This window comes from Sinocyclocheilus grahami, unplaced genomic scaffold (genome assembly GCF_001515645.1).
Source record: "Sinocyclocheilus grahami isolate Dianchi unplaced genomic scaffold, SAMN03320097.WGS_v1.1 scaffold1831.1, whole genome shotgun sequence".
In the NCBI taxonomy this organism is placed as follows: Eukaryota; Metazoa; Chordata; class Actinopteri; order Cypriniformes; family Cyprinidae; genus Sinocyclocheilus; species Sinocyclocheilus grahami.
Genome location: NW_015507010.1, coordinates 95,943 through 115,226, shown reverse-complemented (window position 1 = coordinate 115,226; position 19,284 = coordinate 95,943). Strand labels below are relative to the sequence as shown.

Below are 19,284 nucleotides of genomic sequence, written 5' to 3'. Positions count from 1 at the left end.
ACAGCACAACCCAGATGTTCGAATTTGTTCTACGCATTTTATGGACGACAGTTTTTTGAACCTAGAAGAGTACAAAGCTGGCTGTGCACAAAGTCTATTTCTAAAAGAAAAAAAAGGGTCAATTCGGACTTTGCTATTACAATCTGGCGCTTCTGAATCAGCGACTGTACGTATGTTTTGTTACTAGTTTAAGTATTTGCTATTGACTGTTCAAATGCGGAGTTTTGCGCAGCGTAGAGTAACGCGTTGTGTGTGTGTGTGTGTGTGTGTGTGTGTGTGTGAGGGGAACAGAGTCACATCACAGGAGAGTGAACTGCCTGTCAGAAATCATAGCACGTCAACTGTCTTAACCGCGGCTTGTGTACTGCATCATCACTGTGTCTGTCACACGACTCTGTTGCCCTTTCGGGCTTGAACTGATGGTAAAACTAACGATATTATATTTATCGTTAGTTTTTCAACGGTCAACGGTCTTGATATTTACTTTGAAAGCTGACGCTCGTGATTATGGTAAGGGTCATTACATTTCCGACGCGTGCTTGCGGTGTTCGGCCAATCACAATGCACTGGGTCAGTTGGCCAATCAGAGCAGACTGCGCTTGTCGGAAGGAGGGACTTTGTAGAAAACGAAGCATTTGAGAGAGGCGGGGCATAGAGGACCTACAATAATGTACAGTATTTGAAAAATAATGTGTTTTTTGAACATTAAAGCATGTCAACATATTATGTTACACCAAATACACAAAATAATGATCTTTAAAAAAGCATCATATGACCCCTTTAATATTTCTCTCTCCTTTTCTGTCCTGTCACAAGACCAACCAACAATTATTGGAAAGAGTATGGACTATACCTTAACAACTGAGACAAGAGAGACACATGAGGTAAGTGTTGAGTGTAGTGTTAAAATACAACATAAAAAAGGAAGTTAGAAAGAATTCCATGAACGTACACAGACAGCTTATAGAAAGAGTTTCTAACTGGGTGGTTCATGATAATATAGTTTCGCTTGACATTTTAAGGTTTTGAAGTTATTTAATTACTGGTAAATGAGATCGATGTATTAATACACACATATTAATATTGAATATATGGTTTTGCACATTTCATCTGTCGTAGTCACTACTTTCCAAAGAAAAGTAAACATGTGCACACATTGTTTGTTAACAAGTATAGCTGACATTAAAATTTCTTGCCAACAATTACTGAGACAGTGTAAGAAAACATCTCAAGTTACGCATGTAACCATGGTTCCATGAGAATACGGAACGAGACGCTGTGTCCTCTAGAGGGCGCTAGGGGAATGCCTCCAGCGTGACCGGTGTCTGCAGCATGAATGAAAAAACGACAATGAATTTGACATTGCCATGCGGCAGCCAATGACGTAAACAATAAAGCAACTGCGGGTATAAAACAGCACCTGCGGAATACGTCATCCACTTCTTTGTCTGAAGGAGATGCAGGCAGGAATGCCCGAAGCATGGCGATGGGACGCAGCATCTCGTTCCCTATTCTCAGGGAACCATGGTTACATGCGTAACCTGAGACGTTCCCTTTCGAAAGGGAACTCCACGCTGCGTACTCTATAGGGCACTAGGGGAACGGTATACCAACACCGCCATGCTGAGGGATGAGTGCCCAAATAACTGGATTCCCTAAGTCAAAGACTCAAGGAACATCATCCCTGCCCCAGCAAAATCGCTTTGGCCAGAACCCGAGCTACAAACCTGTACAGGCAGGCTCAAAGCTTGCCAACGTCATAGACTAGCTCACCCACCAAAGTATGGAACTCTTAAGAGTGGAGGTCTCAGTATAACAACTCTCTAGAATGAGAGAAGACCTCACTACACTCAACGCCAGAGGCAGTTAGTGAGGCTGAAGAAAGAGCCTACTTATTAATACTGCCTATGCAGAGCTCTGCAGAGTGGAGGCTTCAGCAGAATGACTCTCTTAAACGAGAGGAAGCTTAACAACACTCAACCATAGTTGAGGAGCTCTTAAGAGTGGATGTCTCAGCATAACAACTCTCAAAACGAGAGGAGACCTAACTACACTCAACACTAGACACAGTGAGTGAGGCTCAAAGAAGGAGAGCCTACGTAACATAAGTACTGCTTAAGCGGAGCTCTGGAGAGCGGAGGCTCCAGCAGAATGATTCTCTTAAACGAGAGGAAGCCTAATAACGCTCAACCCTGCTAGGGGAACTCTTAAGAGTGGAGGTCTCAGCATAACGACTCCCTAAAGCGAGAGGAGACCTAGCTACACTCAATGCCAGAGGCAGTTAGTGACGCTCAAAAAGAGCTTACTACATACTACTGCTAAAGACGGAGTTCTGAAGAGTGGAGGCTTCAGCAGTATGACTCTCTTAAACGAGAGGAAGCCTAACAACACTAAACCCTAGTTGAGGAGCTCTTAAGAGTAGAGGTCTCAGCATAACAACTCTCTAGAATGAGAGGAGACCTGGCTACACTCAACACCAGAGGCAGTTAGTGAGGCTCAAAAAAGAGCCTACACGTTATTACTGCCTAAGCGGAGCTCTGCAGAGCGGAGGCTTCAGCAGAATGACTCTTAAACGAGAGGAAGCCTAACAACACTAAACCCTAGTTGAGGAGCTCTTAAGAGTAGAGGTCTCAGCATAACAACTCTCTAGAATGAGAGGAGACCTGGCTACACTCAACACCAGAGGCAGTTAGTGAGGCTCAAAAAAGAGCCTACACGTTATTACTGCCTAAGCGGAGCTCTGCAGAGCGGAGGCTTCAGCAGAATGACTCTTAAACGAGAGGCATTTAATATTTTTTAAATATTTTTAAATTGCTAAAATGTTAAAAAAAGCAGCTATTATATAAAAATCTGTCATATAAATTGGTCTCTTCATTAGAAATTAGCCTACTGATTGCCACCATTGATAGACATTTCTTTTTATAATATTAAAAATATCTGTATGTCATTATATTCTGCAGTTCTTCCCTGTTGTACTGAATATCTACACTTTTCAATTTATCATATCGAAGTTAGAAATTCAAATATTGTGACAAAATTAATTTTGTAGGGTGCCACAAATTTGTTAATTTCCAAAGGGTGCCGCGACTAGAAAAAGGTTGGGAAACACTGCTCTAGAGAGCGGAGGCGTTCAACAGAATGACTCTCTTAAAAGAGTGGAAGCCTAACAACACTCAATCCTGGTATGGGAACTCTTAAGAGTGGAGGTCTCAGCATAATGACTCTCTAAAGCGAGAGGAGACCTGGCTACACTCAATGCCAGAGGCAGTTAGTGAAGCTCAAAAAGAGCCTACATACTCATACTGCCAAAGACGGAGTTCTGAAAAGCGGAGCCTTCAGCAGAATTACTCTTAAATGAGAGGAAGCCTAGCATCACTCAGCCCTAGTTGAGGAGCTCTTAAGATTGGAGGTCTCAGCATAAAGACTCTCTAGAACGAGAGGAGACCTGACTACACTCAACACTGGAGACAGTTATTGAGGCTCAGAAGAAAGAGTCTACACATTAATATGGCCTAAGCGGAGCTCTAGAGAGTGGAGGCTTCAGCGGAATGACTCTCTTAAATGAGAGGAAGCCTAACAACACTCAGCCCTAATTGAGAAGCTCTAAAAAGTGGAGGTCTCAGCATAATGACTCTCTAAAACGAGAGGAGACCTGACTACACTCAACGCTAGACACAGTTAGTGAGGCTCACGATAGAGCCTACATATTAATAGTACTGTCTAAGCGGAGCTCTAGGGAGCGGAGTACACTACATAACGACTCAAAAAGCTAGAGTACTGAGCTAGGAGTACTAACCATGCTCCTAAGTGCTGAACAGAGCTCTAGGGAGCAAGCACTTAGCATAACAACCCTCTAAAGCAAGGGGAGTGCAATCATCCAGCCTTATGGATCAGCGTACTCAGTACAAAGACCCTCAAGTGAGGGGAGTACTCGAAAGCTCGACCTGAAGCGCGACTTATCAAGGAGGCCCACAAGAGCCTAACAACCTAAAACAGCCACAGAGCTCTGTAGAGGGAACTGTGATCTCAGCATAGCTACCCTGAAAGGGAGGGGAGCTACCAGCCTCAAGAACAGCTGATCAAGGAGGCTCACAGAGAGCCTCACAGCCTGAAATAACTGCAAAACAAAAATACTAGGGAGCAGAGTGCTCAGCATAACTCTCTAGACGAGAGGAGCAGAAACCATGCTCAACCTAAATACACGTACCTGGGCTGAGAGGATGAGGAGGCTCAAACAAGAGCCTACCAACTCAAAAACCTTGCTATTACACCAAGGCAGGAGCCTCCTTCACCAATAATGTAGATATCAGAGGTTTTCTGCATTAAACTACAATCAATATCTCACATTATACACAGTTCCTATTCTGTAAAATAAATAGAAACAAAAAGGAATTCTGAAAGAGAAAGCACTCCTCGTCAGATTCCTTCCATGCCCCGCCTACAATCCCCATGATTGCTCTGATTAACTGCCTCGGCAGCCGCGAGACCCGAAACGCGGGTGAGAGGCACTCAATTCTCAAAGAGAATCAAGCATACAAGGCATTCTTAACGCGATCACATCTCGCAGCGTGGCTATATCTCCTTCGAGAGCCAAACACACTCTGTTCAAACACAAAGTTCCCTCAAGAATCAGGCAAGAACAGAAACCGCCACAAATGTATAGCATTAAGATTGTTCAACTCCCTCGAGAGGCAAATGCTGACAAAAACTTGAGTACAGATATCTGCTCTAGTAGTTCCCCGAATGCAAACAGTGAGCGCATCCTTCTCTCTCGTGAGTCAAATGCATGTGCTTCCATACACAAGGCTTGAAGACAAAGAAGAGGATGACGTATTCCGCAGAGGCTCTTTTATACCTGCAGTCGCTTTATTGTTTATGTCATAGGCTGTCGCCTGCCAATGTCAAGTTCATTGTCGTTTTTTCATTCATGCTTCAGACTGAAGGCCTCTAGAGGACACAGCGTGGAGTTCCATTTCGAAAGGGAACAAAAAGGTTTCTTTCTTTTTTTTCCCCCCTTAATTGTCTTTATTTTTTAAAAACAAAAAAAAAATCTTTATTTCAATAAATTGCAAATTATGTTTTAAGCTAACTGCTTTTAATTGTGCTGTTTATTTCACAGGGAATCATAGAGAAGTATTCATTAGATCAAAACAGAAATGAAAGGAGGAAAGAAATAGAGCATCTATTTCACAGACTTTATCTTGATAAAAGGCACCCCCCTAAACTAAGAGCAGCAGATGTTCTTCAACTAACGACACATTCATTACAGTCACATGAGTCTTGTGCTGAGAAGGACCTGATACAGACTTTCCTACAAAAACTACTGATGATGAACTACAGGGCAAGATACATTAAACCTACAGACACACAGCATGATGGACGACAAAGCAATTACTTATTTGAAGATGAGGGGGATGCTGATATTTTCAGAGAAATATATTTGATTCCTGAAGAAACAAACAGGAGTGATGCTATTCACCCAATGGACGTTCAGATGGCCGTGTTTCACTGTGCTGATAGTTTCCTGAAATCAAGGAGGCCCACAAGAGCCTAACAACCTAAAACAGCCACAGAGCTCTGTAGAGGGAACTGTGATCTCAGCATAGCTACCCTGAAAGGGAGGGGAGCTACCAGCCTCAAGAACAGCTGATCAAGGAGGCTCACAGAGAGCCTCACAGCCTGAAATAACTGCAAAACAAAAATACTAGGGAGCAGAGTGCTCAGCATAACTCTCTAGACGAGAGGAGCAGAAACCATGCTCAACCTAAATACACGTACCTGGGCTGAGAGGATGAGGAGGCTCAAACAAGAGCCTACCAACTCAAAAACCTTGCTATTACACCAAGGCAGGAGCCTCCTTCACCAATAATGTAGATATCAGAGGTTTTCTGCATTAAACTACAATCAATATCTCACATTATACACAGTTCCTATTCTGTAAAATAAATAGAAACAAAAAGGAATTCTGAAAGAGAAAGCACTCCTCGTCAGATTCCTTCCATGCCCCGCCTACAATCCCCATGATTGCTCTGATTAACTGCCTCGGCAGCCGCGAGACCCGAAACGCGGGTGAGAGGCACTCAATTCTCAAAGAGAATCAAGCATACAAGGCATTCTTAACGCGATCACATCTCGCAGCGTGGCTATATCTCCTTCGAGAGCCAAACACACTCTGTTCAAACACAAAGTTCCCTCAAGAATCAGGCAAGAACAGAAACCGCCACAAATGTATAGCATTAAGATTGTTCAACTCCCTCGAGAGGCAAATGCTGACAAAAACTTGAGTACAGATATCTGCTCTAGTAGTTCCCCGAATGCAAACAGTGAGCGCATCCTTCTCTCTCGTGAGTCAAATGCATGTGCTTCCATACACAAGGCTTGAAGACAAAGAAGAGGATGACGTATTCCGCAGAGGCTCTTTTATACCTGCAGTCGCTTTATTGTTTATGTCATAGGCTGTCGCCTGCCAATGTCAAGTTCATTGTCGTTTTTTCATTCATGCTTCAGACTGAAGGCCTCTAGAGGACACAGCGTGGAGTTCCATTTCGAAAGGGAACAAAAAGGTTTCTTTCTTTTTTTTCCCCCCTTAATTGTCTTTATTTTTTAAAAACAAAAAAAAAATCTTTATTTCAATAAATTGCAAATTATGTTTTAAGCTAACTGCTTTTAATTGTGCTGTTTATTTCACAGGGAATCATAGAGAAGTATTCATTAGATCAAAACAGAAATGAAAGGAGGAAAGAAATAGAGCATCTATTTCACAGACTTTATCTTGATAAAAGGCACCCCCCTAAACTAAGAGCAGCAGATGTTCTTCAACTAACGACACATTCATTACAGTCACATGAGTCTTGTGCTGAGAAGGACCTGATACAGACTTTCCTACAAAAACTACTGATGATGAACTACAGGGCAAGATACATTAAACCTACAGACACACAGCATGATGGACGACAAAGCAATTACTTATTTGAAGATGAGGGGGATGCTGATATTTTCAGAGAAATATATTTGATTCCTGAAGAAACAAACAGGAGTGATGCTATTCACCCAATGGACGTTCAGATGGCCGTGTTTCACTGTGCTGATAGTTTCCTGAAGCAGCTGCTGGTGACTAAACTGTCTCAATGTCAGTATGCTCTGCCTCTGCTTGTTCCTGATCCATTTACACAAGAGATTGAGTTTCCTCTTTGGACATTCAGACAAATCAACAAGAGCTGGAAGATGAAAGACATCAAAAATGAAATAATCGGTCAAATCCAGCCAGTCTGGAAGGCAGAAAGATTGATGGTCTCTTTCTTCAGGTTTGACCTATTGTCCTCATCCAAATCTCAGCTGATGAACAGTCTGATCAATGAGAGACACAACACGTTCTTCCACAGGAACTGCCCAGGCAGCAGCAGTACCAGAGTACTGATGGATGGAGTGGTGGAGATCACCTGGTACTGCCCCTCTGAGAAAGACACAGATAAATTTGCTCAATGTATTGCGTTCTGTAACCTTCACGGTGATGCAGGAGACAACGAGAAACAGCTGCAGATCCTCACTGAAGACGACTTGACAAAAATGACAGATGTGCATCACAGATGCAAAACCTGTACAAGGACAGAAAGCCACTTATTTGTCTTTTTACTGAGGATAAATCTAGAGTAACTGAAATGAGGAGCGGGAAATACAAAATTGGACTGAAAAACAGAAATCAGTCAGATGTATCTGAAGAACTCATACAAGCTATAAATAAATGCCTCTCATTCTCATCTTCAGAATCAACCTCTGTTTTTAGACTTGAAGATGTGTCCAAGCACTCAAATATCAGAGAAGATGAGGATCATGACAACGACTGCAGAAGAGGGGAAAAAGCAGCACAGCAGATGATGGATTTACTGAAGAAAAAAGATCTGACAGAAATCAAATAATCATTTCTGCCCTGTCAGGGGAAACTGTGGCATCAGTGGTGTGAAAAGAACAAAGAACTACATCGATCTCAGGGAAATCAAATGGACATGGAAATAAAACAGAAACAAGACATGAAGAAATTCCGTGAACAGCAGTATAAATCTGACCTTGGAGAGTTCATGAAATTCTTTATTACAGAAATAAATTCACAATCTCCAAATGAGAAGATATTTTTTCTTAAATGGCTCGCAATCCTCCTGGATGAATACACCTCAGTTGACCTTTCTGCTCTGCATTACAAGTATGATGAAAAATGGTCAAATGTCTTAAAACTGAAAGAGAATAATGACAGATTTGAGCAACAGATTGCAACAAATTTGACCAATGAACAAATGGAACTTGATAAGATTTCAAAAGAACTTCAAGCTGCAACCTTTGGCTTGGAGCACATCCTAAGGGAGATCGGTCAGATCTATGAATCGTGTCAATCTGTAAATAAGAACAAGGAAGGCCAGCCATGTGATTTTTCTTCTCTTGCGAGTCTTGCAGCAGAGATGATGATCTCTGGATTTCCACTGGAGCTGATGGATGGAGATGCTGCTCATGTTCCTGTGGTCTGGGTCACTGCTGTTCTACATGAACTCATCAAGAAACTGGGAGACCAGAGAGTCTTTGTGCTGTCAGTTTTAGGGATTCAGAGCTCTGGGAAATCCACTATGCTGAACGCCATGTTCGGATTGCAGTTTGCTGTCAGTGCTGGCAGGTGCACCAGAGGAGCTTTCATGCAGTTGGTCAGAGTCTCAGACGAGATGAAGATAAAAGAACAGCTGAAGTTTGACTACATTCTGGTTGTTGATACCGAGGGGCTTCGTGCTCTAGAACTCTCTGGAAGGTCAACAAGACATCAGGACAATGAAATTGCCACTTTTGTTGTCGGTCTTGGTAATTTGACATTGATCAACATCTTTGGAGAAAACCCATCAGAGCTGCAGGACATTCTTCAGATCGTTGTTCAGGCCTTTATGAGGATGAAGAAGGTCAGACTGAATCCCAGCTGCATGTTTGTTCATCAGAACGTTTCCGAAGTAACAGCCGGAGAGAAAAACATGGAGGGAAGGAGACGGTTGCAGGCGACGCTGGATGAAATGACAAAACTCGCTGCTAAAGATGAAGTCTTTGATGCAGAATGTTTCAATGATGTCATTACTTTTGACATACAGAAGGATGTGAAATATTTTGCACAGCTGTGGGAGGGCAGTCCACCAATGGCACCACCAAACCCATCATACTGTGAAAACATCCAAGATCTAAAGATTACGTTTTTTAGTCACGCCTCAAAATCAGATGGCTTACAGCTGACACACCTAAAAGGTCGTATAAATGATCTCTGGGAGGCTCTACTGAATGAACGATTTGTGTTCAGCTTCAGAAATGCTCTTGAAATCGCAACATACCGAAAACTGGAGACCGAATACAGCAAGTGGTCCTGGAGTCTCCGCAGAGCCATGCTGGACATAGAGAACAAACTCTACATCAACATAGAAAACGAAACAATTAATGAGGTTTCAGAAAGTGATCTTCAAGGAAAACTGGAAGTGAAAAGCAGAGAGGTAGAAAATTCACTGTCAGAATTCTTTGAGAAAGACAAAGATAAAGATATACTGATACAGTGGAAAGCATCATTTTATATCAGAATCAAAGACCTTCAGGAAAATATTGTGAGAGAAACAACAAGGAAATTAAATGAGATTCTTCAGCAGCGAGATATGAAGAAAAGGATTGATGCTCAGAGGACACGCCATGAAAATGATCTCTTGGAAAAGAGCAAAGAACTTGCAATAAAACTCAAAGACAAAGCAAACAATGAAACAATCTTGAAAAAAGAGTTTGACACCTTTTGGAAAGATTGTGTTAAGAAGATTACTGCAGAAACTCCTCCGATCAAAGACATTAATGTAATAAAATACATGAAACAACTCCTCAGTAACTATGAAAGTGTCAGTCTAAATGACTGGATAAGCAGGGATATTTTTTCTGTGCCACGTTATTCAGATTATGTACAGAAACTCAGAGGAGTTACAGGACATACCGTCAGATCGGCTAAACTGAAGTTTGAGGTTGAGACCCAGATTAGAGCCTTAGTCAATGACATTGCTCAACACGCAGACAAAATGATCATGTCATATAACATTTCAAAGACGGGCTACAACAAAACCTACATTCAGGAACTCGCAGATTATATCAAAGCAAGAGTAGTAGATTATGAGCAAGGTTCCAGGAGCTTTGTGTTCACAAAGGAATTTTACATGGATTTGGTCATGTCCATCTGTAAGAGAGAAAACAAGGTAATTACTGACCAACACAGACGGTTCAGGGAAGCCAACGATCCTGTTTTATACTTTAAACAGAAGAGCAAAGAGTACTATAGTATTTTCCAGAAATACTGTCAAGGTGCAACATCAGCTGCCATTTTTGGGGAGATCATCTGTCAGAAACTGAAAGAGCCCATTCAACAGAGCGTCTACAAAGATACTGCCAGAGATATGACTAATGAAATTCAAATAAACTGTGATTCACTAAATGGAAATAGATCTAAACTAGAGAAACACATCCTAAAGACTCTGGCAGAACAGGAGAATTTTGACAAATACATGAATTACTTTAATAATCCCAGAGACCACTTAAAAAGTTTTGTCAGAGATGAAGTCAATCAGTACATCACTGATAAGTTTGAAGTCAGCGTTCGGCCCAAAATGGAGGAGAACATTAAACTCCTGCAGCAGAAGGAGATTCTGATTGATCATCTCTGTCAGTGCTGCTGGGTTCAGTGTCCGTTCTGTGCAGCCACCTGCACCAACACTGTAGAAAACCATACTGGTGATCACAGTGTTCCTTTCCATCGAGTGGATGGACTCACTGGTAGCTGTTATGATGAAACAGAGTGTCTCAGTGCAGATTTTTGCACAAATTTAGTGAGAACTAGTAAAATGTTCTATACAGGTCAATGGTTTCTTTGCAGAGAATACAGAAAAGCAGGAACTGTTTATGCAGAGTGGAACATCACTCCTGACTTCTCTGAGCTGCCGTACTGGAAGTGGTTTGTGTGCAGATTTTAGGAAGATCTGGAAAACCGCTTTGAGAAAACATTCCACATGTGGGATGTGATTTCATATGAATGGAGCCGATACTCAAAAGAGCAAGCTATCGAGAGTTTGGATGAATACATCTAATGCAAATGAAAATGACTCACATGGAGGTCTTTGATTCATACATCACAGTTTGAAATGAGTTTGTGAAATTGAGGAGTTTTTGAGTTGTGAATCTTCAGGATTTTTTTCTCTATCTATGACTTCCATAAATTAATGTTATATATAAATTACGTATTTAGAAATGTTTGCTCTCTACCCCTTTACTTCACAGCTATCCAAACCTAATTTATTAACATTCTTCAAAACTGATGTGCTGAAATAGTTTCATAACACATTAAGATTAATCATTAATCAACAGTTCTGTTAGCTATTAAATTCTAAATGTTATTTTTTTAATAAAAGATCAAAAACATTATTTTATGAATTAATGAAATATATGTGTATGACTGTATTTAATATTATGTTATGTAAAAATGAATAAATGGTCAGCATAAATTTAAGTGTTTGGCCTATATAAAAATAAATAGGCCTTAAAATCCAAGGAGTCTGTCTAACTATCATGAATGGCCTGCAGAGGGCAGCAGAGCAGTTGTACCAAAGTTTCTATAAAACAAAGATACAATGGTGATAAAACATTAAAAACAATGAAGATTAATCCAAAGTTCTGTGATGTCATCACATTGATTGAGTCAATAAATAGGGTTTCTTTTGATTTTCATGGTAAATTATCTTTAAAAAATCTTGATCTTAATGTGTTTTTCTTTCTCTTATAGATCTGTTCATGTGGTCTAAAGCCACAGAGAGTCTAACAAACATAGCTGTAACTTTAGGAGCTGATGTGAATATAAGCTGTGATCTTAATATAGAGGAGATTTACTGGTACAAACTGAAATCACCGGATCCTCCAGTGTTTATCTTACGCACTTATGATAGCACAAATAAAAAGGACTATGAAAACAGCATCTTCAAATACAAATACTAATATACATTTATTTAAATATTTATTTGCATTAAAAAAGTCTTTGACACTAAATTTGTAGATCTAGAGATAAAGCAGACAAACTGCAATGCTGCTGTTTCCATGTGAGGTTTAGAGCACTGTGAGAAATTATACATTGATGTGTAAAGGTTTTGGAGAAACACTGCACTCAGTTCAAACCTCCACTCTAGACAAAGGTCAGTGACCCTGTTTGTCATTGGCTGTCAAGTGACCCAACCAGTGGAAAAGGTTTCTGCTTTTGGTTTAACGCTTCATTTAAGTTTAACCACATGCTTTTTTCTGAAAACAAATAGTTAAACAATGTAAACCACATGATATTTTAAGAACATGTGTTATTGTCACACATGACTGCTTGTTGGCTTGCCAAATATTTTTACGCAGCAGCATAGTGTTGCAGCAAGCTAGGACTGTAATTCAGATCTCTTGCCAAACCCTTGTTTAAAAACTCCATCAATCACTCCAACCACCAGCACCTTCTTCTTCATTGACTGCCTCCGCTAGTCCCATGGCCCGACCAGTGACATACTCAGGTGAGGCGGAGGAATGCAGCGGGTTCTTGAGCGAGCCAAGATCACATACATCATCTCCTTACTGTCAGGTCGAGCATTACAGTGGGCAAGATCGATCTGGGATGCCGATGGTCCAGTTACCAGCTCACTTACGACATTTACACACCACTTTAAAGAGGTTTTTGGTCAGATTGCCACTGCCTTGTCCATGCACGATCAGCTCTACAATTTACGTCAAGGTAAATCGTCAGTCAGTTACTATGCCCTGCAATTCCATACCCTGGCAGTCATAAGCGGTTGGAATGAGACCACACAGCTTCCTTCACCCTCCTCACCATCTGTCGCCCCCCCTCAAGCACCTAAGTCAATGCAAGATGATACCTTTCATTTGACGGAGAATACTCAGCCGCCTTTGCATTTACTGTGGGGCTGAAGGACACCTGTTACCTAACTGTCCCATTCAGTCTCCACAACCACCGGTGAGTACAATCCAACTACCACCCATGATTGCACCATTGAATAGAACGGCTGTTGTTATAACCACCTCTCAATGAGCACAAGTCCTCATTGATTCTGAATCTGCAGGCAACTTAATCTCACTTGACCTCCTTCAAAGACTCCAGCTCAAAAAGAGACCCTGCTCACAAGTTCTAAATATCCACTCAGTTGTGGAAAAGCTTCTGTGCCATGGTCGCATCAGGCACTGTACCTCCACAGTCACACGCTGCGTTGGCTGTCTCCATCAAGAACCAATCTCAGTCATGGTGCTGGAGGGTTTCACTGCTGACTTCATCCTAGGATGCCCTTGGATGTCACAACACTCCCCATTGGTGAGTTGGAATACTGGAGAGATTCAGAAATGGAGTGATACTATGTCAACAACTGCTCATTGGCTGTCTAGAAGTAACTATCCTGTCAGTCTCCCAGGCGTCAGTCTCTGGTACCAATATCTCAATCAATTCCATCACCATCGAGAGGCCTGAGACAAACAGCAAACAATAGATTCCTGATGAATATTGGGCATTCCAGGATGTGTTCAGTAAGCAGTTGGCCAAAGAAGTACCACCTCACTACCCTACCTAAAGGGAAGATATCTCCATTGTCCATTATGGTACAGAAGGCCATGGAGGAATACAAAGAGGAGGCTCTGAAACAGAACTTCATTCATTCATTCGTCCATCACCACCTCTAGCTTCTTCTTTGTGAGCAAAAATGATGGAGGCTTGAGGCAGTGCATCGAATACCGTGCTCTCAATGCCCAGACAGTCAGATACCGCTACCCTCTTTTTCTGGTTCCTGCAGCCCTTGAGCAATTACGTGGAGCTTACATCCTCACCAAACTGGACCTGCAGAGTGTGTACAACCTCTCAACGATAGAAGTTGTTCTATCACAGTGGCAGGGTAAGCCTCCAGTCCTTCATCCATGTGCAACCTTGAATATCTCTGAGAAGCCAAACGATTGAACCCAAGGCACACCCGCTGGGCTCTCTTCTTCACGTGCTTTGACTTCATTGTCACCTACAGGCCAGGACAGAAGAAAGCCCTCCCTCTTCCGTAGTTGATACTGGTGGCCTAATATGACCCAGGACGTCTCCCAGTACGTAAGAGGATGCTCAGTCTGTGCCATCTTCAAGACTCCATGCCACCTTCCAGAAGGACAGTTAGTGCCACTACCACTGCCTCGCAGACCGTGGTCCCATATTGGATTGGATTTCGTCACAGACTTACCCCCTTCTGTATCACATACCATCCTCTTTGTTGTGGTGCGAACTGATTCCACTAAGAGATTTGCCTTCTGCCTTCGAAACTGCCAAAATGCTCTTACAGCATGTATTCTGTCATTTTTGACATCCAGAGGATTGGGGACCACAGTTCATCTACTGAGTGTGGCAGTCATTCTTCTGGTTATAAGGTATCTTCCTGAGTCTTCCGGGTACATTCCTCAGACCAATGGCCAGACTGAGCGAAAGATCCAAGAAATTGGGAGATACCTGGGGTCCTACTGCCATGATCACCAGCACAGCTGGAGCCGTTTTCTTCCCTGGGCCAAGTATGCTCAAAACTCCCTCCGTCAGACCACCACTTGATTAACATTGTGTCAATGCATACTCAGCTTTCAGCCACCCCTGTTTTGCTGGTCAGGTGAGCCATCGGATGTTCCAGCTGTGAACCACTAGTTCCAGGAGAGGGAGAGGGTCTGGGACTCAGCTCATACTTACCTACAACGAGCAGTACGAAGACAAAAGAGCCAGGCCGACACACTGTGATCTCCCACTCCTCAGTACCATCCAGGACAAAACACCCTAGACCCATCTCTGCTAACCAAATTTCATGCAAACCACCCTAATCATCCAGCTCCAAGAGACTGTCGTTCCCGTTGTCGCACTGTACAGTGATTGGGAGCCGCCCGTGGAGAGGGGAGGGTTACTGTCACGTCATTCATCCACCCAATGCCAGATTCCTCAGCTCTGCCTACCTGATCACGATCACCGAAATTCTAATCCAGCACACCTGCACCATCAATCTTGTTGTTACCTCATATGTTTCAACTTACCTGGCTACCTTCCTGAACTAACAACCTGGCGTTAATCCTTCTTCCATCCTCTTCAATCCTCTACATCTGCTATTCCCTCAGTATCTGCAAAGACAAAAGATTATTACTCATCAGCTAAGTCATCTTGCTTATACTTACCGCATATACCTTACTTACCTCACTTGTGTGTTTTTACAAAAAAATTAAGTATATAAAGTATATTTCAGTCATTACAACTCTTGGGATAGATTGTAAAATCTTTATTAAAGTAAATAGAATGTGCATAGGTTTGGTCTTGGCGGACTAGATCTGCTACACTGCTACTTCTGCTGCTGCGGAGCAAGACTTGATTCTGCTAAATGCTCAGATCATAAAATTAAAAGGAAACATGCTGCTGCTGCTGCTAGAGAGAGGAAGATCCCCATAGGCAGATGGTGCTGGGGAGGTGGTGGGCTAATATGAGGACACGCATAGCACGCAGATATGGCATTCATTGAATACGTTCTGGTTTTATAGGTAAACTGTAATGAGTACATGAATCCAATTGGCTTGGAACATTGAACTGAATGAACCAATTAAAGCACAAGTAGAGTTGCATGGCCGAACCAGAGCCACTAGAAGGCAAGCCTGCAACCTTTAGCTAAAAAAGCGTAACGGCTGATGCTAACGCTTCCGCTTTGGCAGTATGTGAGAAAGGAGACCAGAGGCCGTTTTTTTTTTTTATGGATGTCAATGGAGGAGAGGCTTCACTACGCTGAATAAACAGCTTTTTAGAGGAAACAGCTTATCATTTGTGACCCTGGACCACAAAACCAGTCTTAAGTCGCTTGGGTATATTTTTAGCAATAGCCAAAAACAACATTGTATGGGTCAAAATTATCGATTTTTCTTTTATGCCAAAAATCATTAGGATATTAAGTAAAGATCATGTTCCATGAAGATATTTGGTAAATTTCCTACCGTAAATATATCAAAACTTAATTTCTGATTAGTAATATGCATTGCTAAGAACTTCATTTGTAAAACTTTAAAGGCGATTTTCTCAGTATTTTGATTTTTTTGGTACCCTCAGATTCCAGATTTTCAAATAGTTGTATCTCGGCCAAATATTGTCCTATCCTATTCCTAACAAACCATACATCAATGGAAAGCTTATTTATTTAACTTATTTGAAATTGACTGGTTTTGTGGTCCAGGGTCACATTTAATAAATCGACAGCCTATCAGCTACTCTCCAACATGTTTTACACTAAGCAGTAATTTAGGATTTTTTGGAGTTTACACCGAAAAAAATGGCGTTGAAAAGTCACTGACTTTTTGCAACAGGTGGGATACAGTTTACAGCATTTCTCATTCATTTTTATGGTATCCGTAAATGGCTATTGAGTGTCGCACAACTCTGACTGAATTTCAATGACGTCAAGGCTGTAATGTGACTGGTTAGTAAGCACTTTATGTTCAGTCTTTAAAACCACTGCGTTTATGTTCTGTGGAAAAAAATGTAAACATATTAACGTGACAAGTTTGTTTCAGAAAATGAGTCAAAAGGAGACAAAAACTTCATGAATGTCAGCTCTGGGTTTCATCCTAAGCATATAATTCACATGAAAGTGTGATGTTTACAGCAAACAGACATGAAAATTCGAGAGAGTCAATGAGTAACAGCTGCACAACTGCAATAGGCCTATCTCCTTTAAATCAGGTTAAATACTCAAATTGAAAGTTGTCAGAAAACAAACCAAATTTCATAAATTATTTCAGGAATGTAAAACTGTGTAAAATGACTAAATAACAGTGCTGTGAGCATGAGTTCAGCTCTGACTTCCTCTCTTCTCTGTGTGCTTGAGGTTTCATAGTGTTTCCGCTCACAGTACGAGATGTTTGAATGATCACATTATAGAAGATATTCATCTGGATCAGACGATGAAGCTTTTCATCTGTGAGTTTATCACATCACATTTGATTTATAAAATGGGTTTTCTTTTGATTTAATGTCTTAAAATGTGTTTTGTTTCTCTCATAGATCTGTTCATGTGGTCTCAAGCCACAGAGAGTCTAACAAACACAGCAGTAAGTTTAGGAGCTGATGTGAATATAAGCTGTGATCGTGATATAGAGGAGATTTACTGGTACAAACAGAAGTCACCGGATCCTCCAGTGTTCATCTTACGCACTTACAGTAGCACATATGAAGGAGCTGAATATGAAAACATCATCTTCACACACAAATACTCAGTGAAAACTAACAGTCGTCTGTTCATCAGAAATATCACCACTGATGAATTAGGAGTTTATTATTGTGTGAAAACTAGTGAACCACTTAAATTCAGCAACGGCACCAAAATCTACATCACTGGTGAGTAATTTTCATACTTTTATATTTTTAAAGTTATTATATAACTTATATGATTTATATAAAATTACTTATATTGGTATTCAATACATTACATATGAAAATGTATAAATGATTTTAATGTTTTTCAAATTGTCCTGTCATTCTGCCAGCATAAAAATGGCTAATATCTATTTTAAAATTAAATAGAATAAAAATGTGAATTTTTACAGATTTTGTCAACAAGAATCAGACCGATTTAGTTCCCCAACACCAGAAACCGTGGCTAATTGTTACCATCATCACATCTGTCCTGAGTGTTTTTGTGATCATTGCAGTAATAGGTGTGTTTTTCAGATTAATTTAGTAATTCAGCATAATAATGTATTGATCGAATTGTTGTTTGTTGAAACTGGCAGAGAAGCTGAAATGGGTTTCTTTGGATTATGACTTATTTCTTTGGTCAAACAGTATTAGCTGCTGTTTGATTCGTGACATTATTTAATGAATCTCAGTGGTTTAATTCACTGCTGTTTCAGCTTTGCTAAAGAGCTGTGCAAACTCCACTAAAGCATGTGAAGAAGAGACCAGCAGAGACATGAATGAGCCACAGGTGAGTCATTTAATACATAGAAACATCATCTTCCCATCATCTCACACATTCACTGCTGTTTCTAATCGCAGTCACAGGTTAGTGCTTCAGATCATCTGAAAAGCTGCAATTGCTACTATTCTGTAATATATAATAACATGCGTATTTTCTGTTTTTTTAAATGTCTGTTATTTGAACAACATTAACATACAGTAATGTTTAATGTCGGGCTCATCGTTTCTCGCTCAGTTTGCTGAAGTCGTTCTGTTGAAGCAGCTCAATGGCAGCAGCTCTTGTCAGACCGTGTGCAGCTTCTCTCTTCTACAGTCAATAACAGATGAAGGCGGTTCAGGAGAGACATAGAATCTAAATGATTTCTGAGAAATGCTTTAGATTGAAATAAACAGTGTTTAAAATGTCAGTTCATTCGTGCTTTGAAAACCTGATGGCATGAACTAATTGCATTTGAGGTGAAGAAAACCCAGAACTGAGATACAAAAAAAAAAGTATAGCAGTTTTAGAACCTCCACTCTAGACAAGACCCTGGTTGTCATTGGCTGTCAAGTGACCAAAAGAGTGGAACGTTTCTGGGTTTGGTTTTGCGCTTCAGTTGAGTTTAACCACATGATGTAGCCTTTGCTAAAAACAAAAAGCCATATCTAATAATGTTTATACAAATACTCTAGGTAAGGTAATACTTGTTCAAAACAATCGCTTTTGCAAAGTCTGTACTTTCTGTTTATTTTGATAAAAGAATTCATTGTCGTTCAATATATATGGGCTACTGTCATTAAAATATGTTAATATAAAATACAGAAACAAACTTATTTTAAAAAGTAAAGATTCTGAAAGCATTGAAAGGGATCCCGTGCTTTAATATAGATTTACAGTAGTAACAATAAATCACATTTTATTAAATTATATTATTAATATCATATTTTTGTTTCATAAAATGGACAACTTAATATATGATATTTACCATCTGATTCTATCAATGTCAACAAATGGAAAAACTAGCCAGCTATTTATTATCATGTTAATTATTGTGCATTTCGGCCCAACAGCAGGGGCGCTTTTTACCCCAAATACCATACTTTTACATAATCTTTGACAAATAATTGTCTCAAAATATAGGCATATTCAATCATTTTAGCTATTCTCATTTGCTACTTATATATATACAGTGTTGGGGAAAGTTACTTTTAAAAGTAATGCATTACAATATTGCATTACTCCCTAAAAAAGTAACTAATTACGTTACTTAGTTACTTTT

At 40.6% G+C, this 19,284-nt stretch overlaps 1 protein-coding gene and 1 pseudogene across 1 annotated transcript in view; one reads left to right on the top strand and one right to left on the bottom strand.

Annotated features, from left to right (window-relative positions):
• Positions 1-249: 249 nt before the first annotated feature.
• The window catches only part of LOC107572907 (max-interacting protein 1), a 40,200-nt gene continuing 21,165 nt past the window's right edge, over positions 250-19,284 (bottom strand). Inside the window, exon 7 of the mRNA XM_016259335.1 lies at positions 250-281. The gene's annotated coding sequence lies outside the window, so the exon portion shown is untranslated. The remainder of the gene's footprint in view (positions 282-19,284) is intronic.
• On the top strand, positions 6,021-11,126 carry LOC107572905 (interferon-induced very large GTPase 1-like; annotated as a pseudogene).